This window comes from Aythya ferina, assembly GCF_964211825.1.
Source record: "Aythya ferina genome assembly, chromosome: 10".
Classification (NCBI taxonomy): Eukaryota; Metazoa; Chordata; class Aves; order Anseriformes; family Anatidae; genus Aythya; species Aythya ferina.
The window spans coordinates 2,439,645-2,457,157 of record NC_140306.1 but is presented as its reverse complement, the minus strand read 5'-3'; the positions used below and the strand labels follow the sequence as shown (position 1 = coordinate 2,457,157).

Sequence of the window (17,513 nt, the reverse complement as noted above, 5' to 3'; positions counted from 1 at the left end):
AACAGCTTCTAATATTTAGGTCATTAGCATTATTGAATATTCAGTGTCATTTAAATTATGTGCATTTTTTCGGTTGCTTATATTTTTAGTCCAGGAGATACTGGGCAACTTAAAGGGCTGTGCAAATGTTTTGTAGCAAAATTCAGCACAACTTCAGCAGTAACTGGACTCTATTTTCTGCATACATTGGTTAACTGCCAGGTTGAATTTGGGATTGATTTCTTGTTTGAGATGTAACCTTGAGATATTTTTTTTTTCTAAATTCGAAATGAAGGAAATGAAACTGTGGCCATGCTGGCTATTAAACTGCTGAACCTTGAAACTCAATGTAAATCAAAACAAAACAAAAAGCTCTTGAGACCTTAAATGCCCAGCTCTGCCCTAGTTCATTGGGATGTTCATTATCAGTGCACTTTTTAAAAGCAATGCTGTTAGCATGCTGGAGATTTCAGGCTTTGCTTTTTACAAGCAAGCCATAAGTATAAATATCTATTTGGCAGGGACCTTTCTGAAATCCAGTGTTTTCTAAGGCAGGAGGAAATCCTGGCTGATCAATATAGCCATTAATTAGAAGGAAAGGTCCAGTCATGATTTTTACTTCTAAACTTTTACATATTGACAGTTGGCAAAGCAGTTAAGAAGTCAATAAGGATCTGAAAGTTACTGTACTGTTGGGTTGCTCACTGAAAAATAGCAATTAGGCTTCTTCTGTCTCCCAGGACCTCCTCTCGCTGGTGTCTGGAAGCATCCCGCAGCTGAACAAGATGCTGTTCATATATGAAATATTCATGTTCTGACATCAAAACACGTTGCAAATTATTTCAGTATGGTAGACTGAAATTAGATTCACATTTTATTTTTCTTATAAATGCCTGTCAGTGTTGCTAAATCAGTTTGTCTTTGCAGTCTTGAAATCGTGTCAGTCTGAATTTCCTTCATGTGCATACTGTTTTGGGCAAAGACACATGACTTCTGTGCTCAAGATGGAGCATCTTTAAATAAATGTGAAAACCTCCTGGGAATTAAGTATATTTAAAAATAAAAAACTTTGAGGGGGCAACTTTCAGAGTGACAGATAAACACCTAAATGCTGATGGATTGGGATCTTTACTCCCCACACTGTGCAAATACCATGCATATGTTGCATTACCCAGTATTTGGTGGTTGTTGGGTATATAACAAGGCACTCTGGTATCTAGCACCGGTGAAAGTAGAGATGAGCATTGAATTCCCAATCCCATGGGTTCTTTAATGCTGTTAAGGAAGGATCAGGTGATTCTAGCAGCCCTGCAAGTGGCAGTGGAGGTTGCAGGTGCTTGGTCCATGGATTTATGGGCATCCTTTAGATCCTTCAGATGTCTCTGGATGCAAGAAAAAATGATGGCAGAGATTTGTCAGCCCCTGCCTGCGAGCTGTCTGCATGGCCACAAACCTTAGGGAGCAGTGGAGCTGGTCTGCTGAGGACCACTCAGACATGTGAAAGTATCTGACAAGGCTGTGACCTGGTCCTTTAAGTCAGTAGGCAGGGGAATTAATTCAGTGTTAACTTCCATGGCACTGTAGTGCTGCATTCATGCATAAATAATCTCAGTTTTGCAGTTGCTAAAAAAGCAATTTTAGTCTTCAGTCTACGACACATTTGCTTGGGAAATACCCCATCAGGGAAGTTATGCATGCTTGAATATCTCTCTTATTTTCTTCCCTGCCTCCTGTCTCTGTGTTACCTGTGCCTGTGCTGGCACCTCACGAGAATTTTGCCTGTGCCCGGTGGCCTGGCAGAGCTGCTGGCTGTGCGGTTCAAGAAGACAAAGCTCTCCTCAGAAGCCACTTTTTTTTTTTTTTTTCCAATTAAACCCAGCTTTTTCCAAACATTTACAAGGTTTTTAGGTTTTTTTTTTGGTCCTGCCACAGATGGAGTGCCTGGTTCCCAACACTGACTTTTAGTATTGCCCTCTAATAATTGTCAGCTCCCGTGAGAGATATCCCTGCCCGGCTTTGCTTTTGCAGCTGGCTCTGTGGCAGACTAACTCTGAAAAAAGAGTTAACCTTCCTCCTTTTCTACTCCACCCTTAGTGCACTGCTGAAGTTTTTAACAGAAAAGTGACACTCTTTTATGAATTTCCCTGGATTTCCCTTGGTCCTTTAACATAACCCCTTTCAACTACTACCAGTAGATTTTATAAATTGTGGGCATATGCGTTGGTGGTGGTACTGTTTTCATTCAACTGAATGTAATCCAGTTGAGTGTAGCAAGTGCGTAATAAATCCTTCGGACTACTCTCAGCAATGCCACATGGCCTGGGGAGAGAAGCAGAGGCTGAGGGCTGGCCAGAGGCAGCACAGCCCTGCGCAGTGTTTGCTCTGCTGCAGGGTTTGTTAGGCACTGCACCGAGTCCTGCACCCTGCACGCCTAACTGCTTTCACAATTTATCTCCTGCTGTACACCGTGATACCTTTTCAAGCTCCCTGAAGTGTGCATGTGCCTCCTTGGCGTGCTCCTAGTTGTTTTCAAGGACCTGCTTTTAAGATAAAATCACACCTGCAAAGCTCTAACCTCGACAAAAACTCCATATTGCTCTTTTCGAAAAGCGAGGCTCTCGTGATGAGCTTCTGCATTTTCCATTACGAAAGACTTTCCAAAAGATTTTTTTGAATGATTTCTTGATAGCTGGCAATCTCCTGAATCATTTCTTATACAGAAATTGTTCTTAAAGGTGTTTTGTTCTGGTCACAACTGCCACCAAGCTTGGCTTGTCACAATTACCAGCCTATACCTTGGAGAGCAGCAGAGTCTGTAGGACTGGCCCGAGGGGCTGGTGTTGTATTTCTTCTTCCGAAATGGTGGGCAGGTCGCCTCCTTTTTCTGTGCCTCTCTATTTTCGTGCCTGCCTTTGTGTCTTTTGTCTGTTCCTTTGGGGTCTGGTAGTCTTTGAGCTCAAACAATGCATCTGATCGACAGTGGGCCCTGTTTTAATCCAATGATAAATAGTTAATTTTGGAGGTTTAGGTTGACAGCAAGCCACCTTGGAGTGTCACACGGCAAGACTTTGGTTTCCGTCTATAATCAGATAAGGAACAGATATTTCCTGTAAATCCTTCTCTAGTGTTCAAGTCATACCATTAGAGCATTAAGTCAGATACATGACACCCAATTTCAGAGTAATTCCTGAGGAAAAAGCACATTATATTTTTTTAATGGGCTTCCCAGGACTTATTTTGTTTCTTCCTGATGAATATGAATTCCAGCAAGTTCATCTGAATTCTGACCTTCAAGTACACAAATGTTTTTTTAGATCAAGAGTGTGGTCTTTAAAATTATTTAGTCTGTGTGAATGTTTTCCTCTCTTCCCTAAAAATCCCGTTAGAGTACAAGAATAGAACTGTTGTGTGTGTTCCTAAAATTCATCTGTGTTCTTACACTGAACTACCTGCGTCTTGTAGAAATACTGTTCTTGTCAGCCTGGCTGCTACTGACCTTTTCTTTCCAAATGGCTTTATTTGGATCGTATGCTGCATACAATATAGTCACTTCTCCTCATTTTCTTTTCTTCTGATTGCCAAGTAACGCCAAGCAGCTCAGAGAAACTCCTTGTAATGTACTGTGTGGTTTGCTATAACAGTCTTTCACAAGCACCTTGGTTGAATAAATATCCATTGAATAACTGGAGAAGATATTTGTATTCTTTTTATTTTGATTTATGTTCTGTCCTCCTATCTCTGCATCTTCAAGAGTAATTGCCAGTTTTCACCTCCTACAGAGAAAATATAATAGAGCCGAAGAATAAGTAAAATGTGCTCTGTTTCATTCTATTCTGTTTGCAAGGGAGCCTTTATATGCATACACTAATAATTTGCAAACTGAAAATCATAACCTCATTCTCAGCTGGACTTGCAGTAAAAAGCTACTCACATGCTTCCTGGGTTTCATTTCCTTGTGAAGCTTGCCAACTGGAGACCTGTACATATGGCCCATTCCCCTTTATGATATCAGTCAGTCCGACTCCGGTGTAGTAAAGGTATCCCAAATGAATATGAAGGTTGGAGCCAGTATGTTCCCTATTATAGACATCATATTCCCATGCACCGCTGATCTGATAGCAGCCAGAGTGTATGTCATGCATTTTAATGATGCTGCCAGTACGGTGTCTCTCGGAGGATTACCACGCGGTCTCCCTGTGATGGGTGGCGAGTCCTTTCTGTCGTCTGATACAGGATGCTGTTAGGGGTGACTGCAGCGTGAAATATCTCTGCATGCTGGCAAAATGCTGCATTATATTCGAAAACACTTTTGAAGCTGCGGCTGTCACTGCTCTGCGGGGACCTTTTCTTAATCTGAACAATAATAAGGTCAGTTCGGTGCAGCACGATTTTTCCATCAATTAGTTCAGTCATACTTCTAACAAGCCATATATAATCACGCATGTTTAACCCGCAGGTTACGTGGCCTTGCTCGTTCTGTGACCTACAGATCACAGAGCTGCTAATCTATTATTTTGTACGCGAAAAATGTAATAGAGATTTTGAGTGGAATTATCCTGTCACACGTTCAGGCCCCTACTTTAGATACTAACCGAACCACAGAAAATGAATTTTTCATCTACCTGGGCCACCATGCCTTGGTCTTCTCCTGTCCTTCTCTTGTGACCTGACCCCCTGGGGAAATGAAACCAGAAGTACACTTTGCTTGTGAGTGCTCTTGGGCCTTGCCTTTCCATATCAGTACAAACCAAGCTCCAGGTGATCTAGTGCTCTGCTCACAACAGGTTTGTTCTCACCTTTCGCCTTTCCTGCAGTCATGAGCGCCAGGAGATCTCACTGCATCTCACTTGCTATGGCCATCTGCAGAGAACAAGTCAGGCAAGCTCCCCTCTCCTTGCTTCCCCTGTCAGTGAGAAGACCTGGACTTCGGGGTTTGAGGTGGACAAATTCCAACTCACCTGCTGGTGTACTGCTTATTCCCTTCAGTATTCAGATGGATGGTAAAAGGTGTCACTGAAGTTGCTTCTTTGGAGAAAGCTTCCTTAAGAAGACCCTTTCCCAGAAATTGAAGCTTTTTTGTATATTCGTATACTTATGTCTTATGTAGTAGGAGCTCCAGAAAGGGACGCCTTTCAATAAAAAATATTTTTTTCAAAATTTGAGTGACAGAAATTCTACTTCCCTGGATAACACAAAGTTTTGAATTTATTTTGAATGCAAACTAAGCAATCGGTAGGGGCAAAAAAATGATCCAGAAGCAGATTAATCCAAAAGTGCCTAATTTGATAACCCCAGTGTAGATTGCACGAATGCTTCACTTTCTGCTAAGCATTACAGGGCAAATACTAATGTAACTATTACACTGTTACCCTAGTAAGATAGATGAACCTGTATAGTTAGATTGGTAACTGTACCGCAGTGGGATGAGAATCTGCAGTGCAACTTCTGCAGGTTCTGCATTTGAGCTTAGTCCAGTTATCCATAGCACCACGATACACCAGGTTTTGGCTTGCAATGATGAGATGTAAGAGATGCAATGTCTGGGAAAAAATTCACATCCTAGGAAGTATTTTCAAAGTTATTGGGGCATTTGGTTTGGATTTATACATTATTTTAGGGGGAAAAAAAAGTGTTATGCAATTATCACCTGAAAATAACGAGTTTTCTCGTAACAAAAATCTAATTTAGAGAGAACTGAGACAATAGCTTCAAGTAATTTTTTCTGGCACCATTTTTATCTTTATTGAGAAAATACTAAAAATTCAGCGATTTGGACTACTAAACTGTCTTTTTTTTTTTCTTTGCAACTTGGACTACTTTTTTTTTTTTTTTTCCTAATGTACAAACGTGCAGTTGTAGTTTTAATCAGTGCATGCCTTAACTATCCTAGGAGGAACTAATTATTTCTGTTGGTACAGCATGGTGAACTTTCTTTCCCCTCCCACTTGAAATAAGTTTCTTGCTATTTGCAGAATGAAGTTTGAGAGACTTTAATTATACAATGAAACAGAAAGTGTCATAAGCCAGAAGGCAAAAAATTTCAACTCTCACAAATTGATGTTGAAAGTTACTTTGAGTGGTTGAGGTTGGTCATCATGTTGTGAGTGCTTGCACTGAGGCCAGGTTACTGTCATGTCACAGCCTGATTTGACACTGATGAAGTGTTAAATTATCTGTCTGATTTGTAACTTTCAGATCAGGGACATTTAAGCAAAACTGTCCCACCAACTCAGCTGCATCTCAAAATCCCTTCAGTCACTATAGCAGGACTAAAACTGAGACTTAATTCAAGGCTGCTGGGCGCACGCAGGCAGGTACAACGAACCTACTTGATGCTTCATGTAACCCCAAAAATGCAAAACACAGATCCAGAATTAGTAATAAAACCTATGCTCAACACAGGCACTAATACAAGAAGAAATAAACATCATTACAAGGTCAATGTAGCTAAATTGGTATCCTCACTGTATTATAAGAAAGTAATGAGAACCACCTTCAGTTTCAAACAGAATTCAATAGAAAATCAACAAATGGCTACTGCAGACATCTTTTTTTCTAGCAGAAACCAGGGACAGCATGCAGATGCTCTAGGATAACACAAGTACAAACACAGAGGCATGTACAATCTTTAAGGAAAGGACAAACAAATTCCAGTAAGCAGCAAAAACACCCACTGCTGTTATTTTATGAATAGATGGTAAATCTGCCTTCTGCATGTTGGTGAAATAATGAAAAAATCCCAGGATTTTGAAGGCGTAAAATTGCAGACAATTTGTGTTTATAGCTGTAGATGGCCACACAAGTGAAACTAAATTGAGTGCCGGATGGAGCTAAGGGAGAGGGAATCAGAAATGCAAGAGAAAGATAAGGTTGTAGAAATTTCTCTCTCCAAAGCTAATCAGAACTAAGTATCCTATTGCCAGCAGCATGGAGAACGTTTCAGATAACAGATAATGATGGAAATTATGTAGGATAATTATGTTGCAAAGAACAGCAAAGGTTGTACGTGCTGGCTTACAGAATTGTCACCTACGTCCTCCCTTTGTCACCCTAAAGTGGGGTACCCGCTGCCCCATGTCGTGCACAAAGTTACCCTATTGGGAAAAAAATGGCTCGGTGATTAACTGCATGTAATACCTAGCATCTAACATAGTATTCAAAATGTAATCGTTCTAATTTGCAATTGTAAATCTCCTGTTATCAATTAATTTACATTGTACAAGTAACCATCTGATTATCTTTGTGCATTGCTGTATTTACACTGCAATTTAATTGTAAGTAATTAGCATGTAATTGCATATAGTTATTTATACCTTGTAAAGAAAGTGATGTATTTGTACGTAGTAAAAATAATTGCAATTAGGGGCATTTTCTGCAAATCTTTTGGCTTTTCTTCCTTTTCAATGTGTGTAACAGTTTCTATGTCCAAAATTCCATTTGTCTGGACAAAGTTGGGTGGGTTAGGTTAGCTATCTGCAAGCTGAGGCCTCCAGAATTGCACATGGCTTTTGATCTGTATTTGTTTTCCATTTTAAAATATTTTCCCTATCTCCCTATACTAACCTGCTCCTCATCCTTAAAAAGGGAATTTGTAATAGGAGAGAGCATCGGGTCTGTCGAACAGAAATCCCATGAGGAAGCAGCGAGACAGTGACCTCCGTTCCTGGCATGGATGAATGCTTTCCATGGAGCAGCTATAACAAAAAATATTACCCTATTACAGTAATACCTACTAAAGGTATACTTTATGAATGGCATGAAGGGCAATGGTGGCTTTCACATCCAGTACTTGTGATGGTAATTTTTTTCCCCTTGCTGCTTTCCTCACTCCTCCATCACCCCACTGACGGTCACTCTGATGTCAGACTTCAAGGCCACGGCCTGTTTCTGCCATCACATCCCCCAGCCTACAGTACTCGTCCTTTGAAAGAAATATACTATTTCCTAAGAATTACTATAACAGAGGATCTCTGTTACAGGGGCCTTTGTCCGCCTGGCATGTTATGGAAGGGAAACCTTGGGTCTAACAGCTCTGGGACAAGTCTGTACCTCATTATGCATCCTGCAAGGTGCCTTGGGGGACAAAGGAGAGCCCCAACGCTGCTAGGGCAGCTCCGTGCTGCTGCTCACTCCACGCCTGCTCATCAGCATTCACGTTTCTCTAATCAGAAGATGTGTGAGATATTTGGGATTCACAAAGCAGCTTTGAGTGGCGTGAAGGACAGTGTTATCTTGTGGGATAGTCTGTGTCTGCTCTTGGGCAGGAGCTGCTGGGTGCCTTGGTAATGACGGGTTTTCTCTGCTCAGCGGGTCAGACCCCTGACTTTCATGAAGGATCTTAGGTACGCTCAAGGGACAGTATCTTTTCACTACTCAGTGCCGCTTCTGCATTTAACAAAATAGCTCCCAGCTGTGTCACTGTCAGATTTACACCGTCTGGCAACATTATGAGATAGCAATCATCTCACTGCTGGGGCTGGCGGAGGAGATGCGAGAGATGCCTCTCCTGCGCTGCTGAAGCAAATGGTAGATGGCATCAAAGCTACATTTAAACTCCGGTTTTCTCCCTCATCAACATTCTCCCCACCCCAGCACTTCCCCACAGGTCCGATGGCAGGACTAAAACCTGTTAATGACAACAGGCTGTGTACCCACTGCTCCTTTTGCCCAGGTGTTGGCCTTGCTGCACCCAGCTGGGTACCACTGGTGGATGAGGACACACCTAAAGGGAAAGGAAGGAGACTGAGATCCTCGGGAGCTTATTAAAGAAGGTGGCATGCAAAGGGTGACTGGCTCTGTGTAGGAGGTCAGGGTGGGCTGCTGGTACCACACTGAAGAGCAAAGCAGGCAGGGGTTCTCCAGGCCCCATCCCTAGTGAGTTGGCCCTCGGGGTGGGGTGATGCTGTGGGTCTAGCCACCGTGCCTGGGGGAGGCACCAGCTGGCAAAACCTTGTGGGAGCTGCTGAGCATGGTGGAATAAGGCTTTTGTTTGGGGGTAGTGTCAGCCTTTCTAAAGGTTATGTATGGGATTGGATACATGGCTTTGCTCAAAAGCAGGGTTTGGCCTGTAGTTGTTTATACCACTGTTAACTCTTCTTCTCAGAGCTTTCCTGTATTTATTTTCTTTAACCCCAATATGTCTTGTGCAACTCCCCTAGTAAAACTAATGCTATTATGTAGATAATGTTTTGGCTTCAAGAAGATGTGAGCACGTGCTTGGAGTTAATTACTGACTTGCTGCTTAGTGTCCTGCAAATATGCTTCCTTCGTTCTTACATAGCAAGTGTAAGCCCTAATAGGTGTGCTGTAGGGCTGATGTAAAGACAACTGTTAACAAACATCAGGTGCTGAGAGGTCTCCAGGTGTGCTGGCAGTAGTAGTTACCATTATGTCAGCTGGAGAAGCCTTGTAGCTAATGAGACTTCTATGAAATGTCTTGTGTGCTATTGACCTCTGGAAGGTGTTCTGCAATACCTACTGTTTTTCTCATGGATCTAAATAAGGATTAATAGAATTAATTTGTATTTGGAAATATCTAGGAGCTGGACTCGCGCTGACTCATTTGGTTTTGCTTTAACAGCATACTGGATACTTATTTGCATGATCACATCACAAGCCATACACAAAGTATAGTGGTCAATTAAGGTCTAAAGCTGCTCAAAACCTCAGAGAACCATTCAGTAATTCCTGCTCAGACTACGTAAAAGTACTGTGAGATGAGTGTTTTCTGTACTTGAGCCGTAGTAGATAGTTACTCTGTGCAGCATAGTTTTGTGTTCTTCATCATATCTCTTTCACTGGAGATTTCTCCATTGTTCCTATCTCTTCCCTTCTGCTTGTTCACCCCTCCAATTATATTCTTATACCTATATATTTTTAAAGACTTTAACTGTCTGAAAGGAATACTGAAAAAGAATAGGAATAGCTTATCTCATAAATCTGCTAGATATGCAGAAAAATAAATTTAATTGAAAACATAGCTATCTTGAAGTAGAAGCATCCTTAAGGTACTTAGCTAATTCCTTTGTGACTTGATCAGTGGCTTGGAGCTATGGGGATGAATGACCAGGAGTTGTTGCCAAAAAGCAGAAAAAAAGCTGTGCTCATAGCTCCTACTTGAGAGCCCAATGCTACTAATCATAAGTTGCTTAGCCTTTGAAGATTATGTAATATTTGTAACACTGTACAGATAGTCTAAAGTTCATGTTTTCAGTGTTAATATATAAACAAATAACCCTAGTTATGGCTTCTGTAGGGGTGAGAATTGGTTTTGGTCATCAAAATTTGCATAAAATAACTAAGAAAGGTGGGTGAAACTTGGGCAGCTGTGGTATATAATTGCCATATATGTGGCTTAGTCCCCCAGCAGCTTTACCCCCTTGGAAATGCTACTTAAGGCATAGGGTTTGGTGTATTAGTAAGTTTATGACCTGTAAAAAAATGTCAAGTCAAACAGCTGCCTACTAAATTATTCAGCTTATTGATAGAATAATGACTTTGAAGATGGAGATGTTGGGCTTAACTCTTTCAAGAGGAGCAAGGAGGGGAGCTGAATCACTGCACTTGGTTCCAGCTAGATCACAGCAAGATCTCTAGTGCTACATGCCACCTTTGAGCAGCAGATTCAAGTAGAACTAAGAGTTAGAGATGGGGTTATTTGAAACTGTTGTGAAATTTAAATTAGACATTTTGGGTAGAACTGGCTAGATAGAAAAACAAATCCATATTTATAAGAAAGAAAATATATTTATATATTAAAATTAATTATATTAAATATAAAATTAATATTTATAAAAGAAAATTGTAACATTATTATCCCCTACACCCCCAAGAAAACAACTAGAACTTCTGTTAAAAATCCAATACTCCTTAAATTGATGGTAGAAAAATGTAATGTAACCTTAGTTTAACTTCTCCCAAATGTTTGCTAGCCTATGTCATTGCAGAGGAAAGGCTAGAGTCTGATTCAAGTAGATGCAACAATAGTGTTACTTGTTTACCTCAGAGCTGTGCTTAACCCAAGGCTTTAGATAAGTATGTTGTTTAAAAGATAACTATAATGCATACACAAAGGAATAAAACATCAGTTTTGTTAAATCTTTGATTTCTGAAAGTTTCAAGCATGCAAGAACTTGTCTTGTCAGGACTACATTTTTTAGAATATTTAATGTGGGATACAAAAATATATCCAAAACATATTTATACCATTTTACAAGATATACAAAATAGATTTTTACCATCCTATGGAGTCTGAACTTTCATGAACAGTAGTATTTATTTGCAAGATTCTATAACATACATGCATATGTAGATTACTTGTACATTATGTATACACCTTGAATGTCAACATATTTGATTTTATCTACTATGGACATCTCTGCTTATTTTCAGGTTTTTCTCTGTTATGGGAAAGCTGATGCTCTCCTTTTTCTCTTCAGAACATATTTTTGCATTGGTTGTGGTGCAGCAGCCACAACAAATCTGTTTTACTAATAATACGTGTTTGGTGAAACAATGTAATGAGCCATCTCTCTGTTCTGCTGGTGAAGGCTGCAGTTGGGGAAGTGGAGCTGCTGGGAGAAGCCCAAATCCTGCTCCAGATGGTCCTGGTTTCCCCCAGAGCAGGAGCTGTTCTGCCCATCTCACTGGGTGGCAGCTGTAGGAGCACTGCTGCCTGCACCATTGGTGTGCTGGGGCACAGGGCGTGATGTGCAAAAGTTCCTTCATCTTAGAATCATAGAATGGCCTGGGTTGAAAAGGACCTTAAAAATCATCTAGTTTCAACCCCCTGCTCTGGGCAGGGTTGCTAACCACTAGAGCAGGTTGTCCAGAGCCGCATCCAGCCCGGCCTTGAATGCCTAACCTAAATCTTCCCTGTCTTAGTTTAAAACCATTCCCCCTTGTTCTATCGCTATCAACACATAAACAGGCAGTCCCCTTCCCGTTTATATGCTCCCTTCAAGTACTGGAAGGTCACAATGTGGTCTCCCTGGACCTCTCCCTGCCATTTGCCCCTGGTCCCTGGGGGCTGCCTTTGAATGGCCAGGGAGGGGATGCTGCTGGCTCAGTCCATGGCTCCTCAGCCTCCCTCACAGGGTTGCTGGGGCCTGGCAGCTCCCTCAGCTGCCTTGAGAGGAGGCCTTCATGTCACCAAAAAAAAAAGCCCTGCCTGCCTCTGCTGCAGCACACGTCTGTCCCAGAGCCGATTGCCTTGGCGAGAATGTTTCAAGCTCTGTACTGATGAAATGGAGAACAATTGTATGGGTTTCAAAAACAGCAAAGATTTCTGTTGTTTCTCCTGAGCTCATCCATCTTGGTGCAGTGGCACTTCTGTTAATGTGAGCCCCACTGGGGTGATGTTCCCATCTATTACAAGCAGTGGCTTCATTCTGCTTCACAGTGAGAAGTTGCAAGCTTCTACTTCTTCCCTTAAAACATTGTTATTTTAAAAGTTTGGTTGTTTCGAATTAGATCCAAACTTCTTTTTTTAATTTACTTTTTGAGGTCCTGGATGCCTTGCCCTTACCAGTAGTGCTGTGCTGTAATTCTCCTATGGCCAACAGAACATGAGATCAGCGGGATCAAAGTCAGATCCAGCGCTGCTTTACTCTGCTCAGGGTCAGCCTCGCTCTTCTAGGTGTTCTGCCTACACGGTTGAAATTCTGAGTGTTAGGCTGAGTCTTTTATCCTGGTTCACACATTTACTGTTGCCACATTTCAGTTGTGACCTTCATGAACAGGATTTTGTCTTCTTCGGTGGGGTTACTCATGATCCTTGAGCAGGTCTGGCTGTGGCTTCCAGCTGCACCTCTTTGATCTCCCTCCTCTACCCTGTGGGCTGCATCAGCTTAAGACTGTCACCCCATCAAAACCAGCTGCTGGGAGCATTAGCCTTTGAAAAGCATGTCACTGTTAATGTGCTCTTCTTACTGAAGCATGGCCTTAGCTCTTGCCTGAGTTTTAGTGTCAGGTGCCAAAGGATCAAGGCAGAAGTACCTGTTACGAAGAACAGAAGAGAACTGCACAGCAATGAAAAATGCTGTGCTTTATATTCACTGCCATTTAAAATGCTGTTGTTACCAAAATGACTGAGGAACTTTTCAGCTTTTTTTCCAGTTGTGTCAGCTTTGGTGCCCGTGGAAGGAGGCGATTGCTTGGCTTACATGAGGTGGACCATTGAGTCCATAAGCAAAGGACTTATTGTTCAAAAACACTAAAAAAATAATATATATATATATATATATATGTACAAACAGTGTGAAGGTATGACTGCACTCCACTTGGTCACCAAGGACACAATCTTCTCCTCACATGCTAGTTTTTATAGCTAAGTTCATTAATACTTGTAGATTAGCCAGTGTGTAGGTACGTGCTATTTTCCTCTGTCTTGTACATCTATTAATGTAGTCAAGTTAATTGTCTGATTAAGCTGAACAGGGCTCAGTAACGGAGAGGTCATTATGGCAAAATAGGTGAATCAGAATTAGGAGGAAATAGGTGAACTGGTAAGTTTACAGCAGCAGAATACAATGCATGGAAGGAGAGCAATTTATAGATATATTAAAATAAAAAAGGAAGGGATCTTGGGCAAATCCTAAGCTTATTATATTTCATTTTTTCTAATTTCCCCTGAAAATAATACCGTTTATTCATGATACTGCTGCAATAATTGAACCAGTGGAAGGAGAGGAATAAAGCTACCCATATAAATTACTACTTGAGACCTGGTCTGTTTTGACAGATGTCAAGGCTGGGTAGCTTAGCTTGTTCTACTGTTTGTATGAGAAGGGCTTGGTATCACTAGGATGCAGACTAATAGCTTTCTGTGCTTCTGAATGTAGATAGATTACGTTGCAACAGATTTTTTTTCCCCCTAGTCATAACCTAGTGACTCTGAGAGAATTAATTGATAAAATATTCCCTAGTTCTTTTGCATGGTGTTGCTGCAGGAGTGGCAATTTAAAAGGGAAGAGGCAGCCTGCCTGCTGGAGGGAAAAATTGTCATGGTCCCTTATGGTTTCTGTTTAGATTTGAGAAATCAAGTTATAAAATTAATTTAAAGGATGTGATTTACTACTGTATGTTAAACTTTTCTCTGATTTTTACAATTAGTATTTGGTGTACTTGTTGCAAATAATACATCTATGAGGCTTTCATTTATATCTCTTGCTCCAAAGTATTTCAGTTTTGCCAATTTTTTGGGACTTGCTTATTAGTATACCTTCCCCCTATTCTCCCCCCGCACCAAAACCAAAGTGCAAGCTGTGCATTTAATGTAGATTTTCTCCACCTCTGCACTTTTGACTCTGTGTATGGCTTTCAGTTGTCACAGGTGGGGGACGGTCTGATCTCTGCCCTGTGTTTGGCATGTACTCGTTGAGCTCATTTCAGACCTGGAAGTTTTTGTTCAGTTACTTTCACCAGCTGTGTTTTTTCCTGCTGTTAGATTTTTAGTTTGTACTTGACTTTATTTGCTGTCTTCTGACAGTGAATAGCTGTTGCTCTATTATAAGAGAATGGAAGCTGAGCACCAGGAGGTGTGTATTTTATGTGGTTTGTGTGGATATGTTTAACTGCAAAGTCCTGTGAAGGCTCCATGTATCTGTGCACTGTGACCTCATTATGTAACTTGGCAATTTGTATAAGAAAGCAACTTAGAAAGCAAAAGACCTTGTTTTGGAGAACATGGTGTTGACGGAGTATGTAGGCGATCTGAAATGTCTTCTGGTTTGCAAGGGTGAGGAACAAATTAAAAAAAGGAAAACAAACAATTTAATGGTGATGGAGCTGTAGCTCCAGCAAAGAAAGACTGTGGGTGTGCATCCATTTTATCTTGTTGCAGAAGATTATTCCTCAACACACAAGGTCATAAAATCTCACACTGCTGAATACTGGAAGATAATCTTGCTAAAAGTTTAAAATGTTTTACTAGCAGTAAATATTTAAGGCCTTCATTTACAGCAATCAGGGGACTATGTGAATACATACCTTAGCTTGCAAATAAACACTAAATTGTCACCTCAAATAAAAACAAAATGGTAAAACATGCAAAGCAGGAATCAACAATCAAGGCTGCTAATTATTACAGGCTTTATAGATATTAATTACTCAGTGCATGATGCTTTTTCATCACTGACCTTTCTTGTTTGGTATTTTGTAATTGGTTAAAGTGATTAGAGATTTTTCCTGATCAGACTGATGATCTTGGCTTCTGGCATTTCAATCCCAGTAAGAGAAGATTTAATATAACAGAGTGATAGGAGCAAGAAATGAAGGGGAACTAATGGTCCACTCCCTTCTCTGGTAGGAATAGCCTGTTAACTTCAGCTTGCTCTTTCACGCAAGGAATCGCTCACATATGACATTGAACAACGTCCTTTCTGCCTTGTCCTTCAGCTGTGTGGGTGTTTGCCCAGGTACAGCTGCACAAGTCACCAAGGGGAAATTGGAAAAGCACAGAAATGCAAAAGCATCAGAAGCTCCCATCTGTGTTTGCAAAGCTGTGGTGGACTGGCTTTGGTGTTTCAAAAACTGTTAATTTAAGTCTGGGGCAGAGCTGATCTTTGAAGTGTCTAGGGAGTGGCATGGCTCATGGCTGCTGGTGATGTGGAGAGTTTGGCCTGCTTCCATTCCCTGGAGAGAAACATCAGGGTGAAGGCTTAAACTTAGACCTTGTACAGCATTAGAGCCACTGCATGGGCTCTTAACATCTCATTAACAGTTAAGACTATAAACCTGCAGTTTACAATGATGGTGAATAAAACATGGTTGTCAGCAAGGAGTTGGTACAACCCATCCCCTTCTGGTGCTTGGAAAACAAGCTGTAGAGGACTATGGAGGCAAAGCTACACCTCTTGGTAATGAGGAACCACATGCAAAAGTACCAACTATTCACAGTGAATTTTCCCTTTGTCATCAAAGCCTGACATGTTCTGTTAGTAACCTTCAGTAAGTGACTCGGTTGATGTACTGTATGCAAATGAGCAAAGGATCTCTTAATCAGCAGTTCAGACAATGCAAAACAACCTCGTGTGTTTCACTACTTTGCATTTAAAGTAGAAAGTTGATGAACGCGTTCTCTCTAAATGCAGTCTCCTGTAGTTATCCAGGGCTTTTTACTGATATATGGACTACTCACTTGCATCTCTACGTGGATTTGAAAGAGTCTTTTTACATACATGGGCCTCTTCCCTGTGTGGGGTCAGTAAGTCATGTGTTTTGAGCCCATCGAATGGAGCAGGGAAGCCAGTTTTAAGTAACAGGCAATCCTAAGGGTTATGCAGCTTATGAGCTCAATTTATGAACCAGCTGGTGAATCATTTTGAGATTTCTTTGACAATCTCTGAAGAATTCTGCTGTCTAAAGATTATTTTATTATCAATATGCAGTCATGCAGGTCATGTTCTTTTCATTTGTGAAGCAAATGGCATCAAACAAATTGCCTTATAAAGCCTAGAAATCCAATATAAATGTGTAATGCTCTTCTCCACTTGATGAGACAAGGTATTTTGCTACCTAAAAATAACACTTTGAAATATTTAATTTTCCCTTTTTTCATACAATAAACTACATGAGATCTCTATTTTGATGGCATTTTACTTTGAAGCTAAACCTATCAAATCCTGGGAGAGCTATGATGGTGATTAGGCTTTTTGAGTTTTTCTGCATGAGATAGATTACACTTGAAAAATGCTTTTGGCTGACTCGCTAAACAATGTTTAAATGCACGGGAAATGTTTCTGCGACAAATGAATACTGGATTTATATTTCAGCTTCAGAAAACTCTCCTGTTTAGCTCCTGTCATCAATCTATTGTGTTAATAACAATGTTTGAATTTGGGAACAGGAGGCAAGCCAAGGATTCAGACCTTACTGAGGAAGGGCTGCCCCTTGCAGCAGCTGCAGCTGGTGGAGGAGGCTGAATCAAGTGGGGTTTCCTGGTGTGCAAGTTGTGCATCAGCAAGGAAATGATGTGGCTGATGCTTGATAGCAAGTGGTCCCACAAAGAGTTTTTTCACCCAGTGATACAGCTAGGGAAATGGTGGCACTTCAGAGTTAATGTCCTCTTTGGTTTTGAGAGGGCAGCTGAGCCAGGATTAGGGCAAAGAAGGGTGGTATGGGGTTTGCTCTGAGTATCTTCCAGGAGCAGGAATAGGGAAAGCAATACAAACAATTGCAGTGAACACTTTTTTTCATGAAGGTTGGTAGCACCGCTGAAAATGAGACAGCAGGTTCAAAAGCACTTGGTTATTTAATAACCTGTATTAATAAGCCTGTGGGCTAGCAGGCTTGTGGTTCTCACATTTTTTAGTTTGTTGTGGTGTGAAGAATATTGTCTTTATAGAAAGAATGAAAGCTTTGAAGGATGTCAAATTCATATTATAAAACAGAAACAGCGAAAGCTCTTAAACAGTACCTAGAGGATTTGGGGTAAAGGCAGATCGGCAGTCAGAGTTTCTGGAGTGCTTAATTTGAGACTGGAAGGAAGCAGAGACAGATGCAAAATCTTATAGTATCCCAATTTAAGCTTTCCT

At 41.0% G+C, this 17,513-nt stretch overlaps 1 protein-coding gene across 3 annotated transcripts in view; it reads left to right on the top strand.

The window, feature by feature from the left end:
* The window catches only part of LOC311441873 (contactin-4), a 297,643-nt gene that overhangs the window by 16,902 nt on the left and 263,228 nt on the right, over positions 1 to 17,513 (top strand). The window contains exon 1 of one of the 3 annotated variants that reach the window (XM_084530448.1): positions 8,780 to 8,853. The exons of the other annotated variants lie outside the window; for them this stretch is intronic. The gene's annotated coding sequence lies outside the window, so the exon portion shown is untranslated. Of the gene's footprint in view, positions 1 to 8,779; positions 8,854 to 17,513 lie in introns of those variants that run through there. 3 annotated transcript variants of the gene reach the window in all.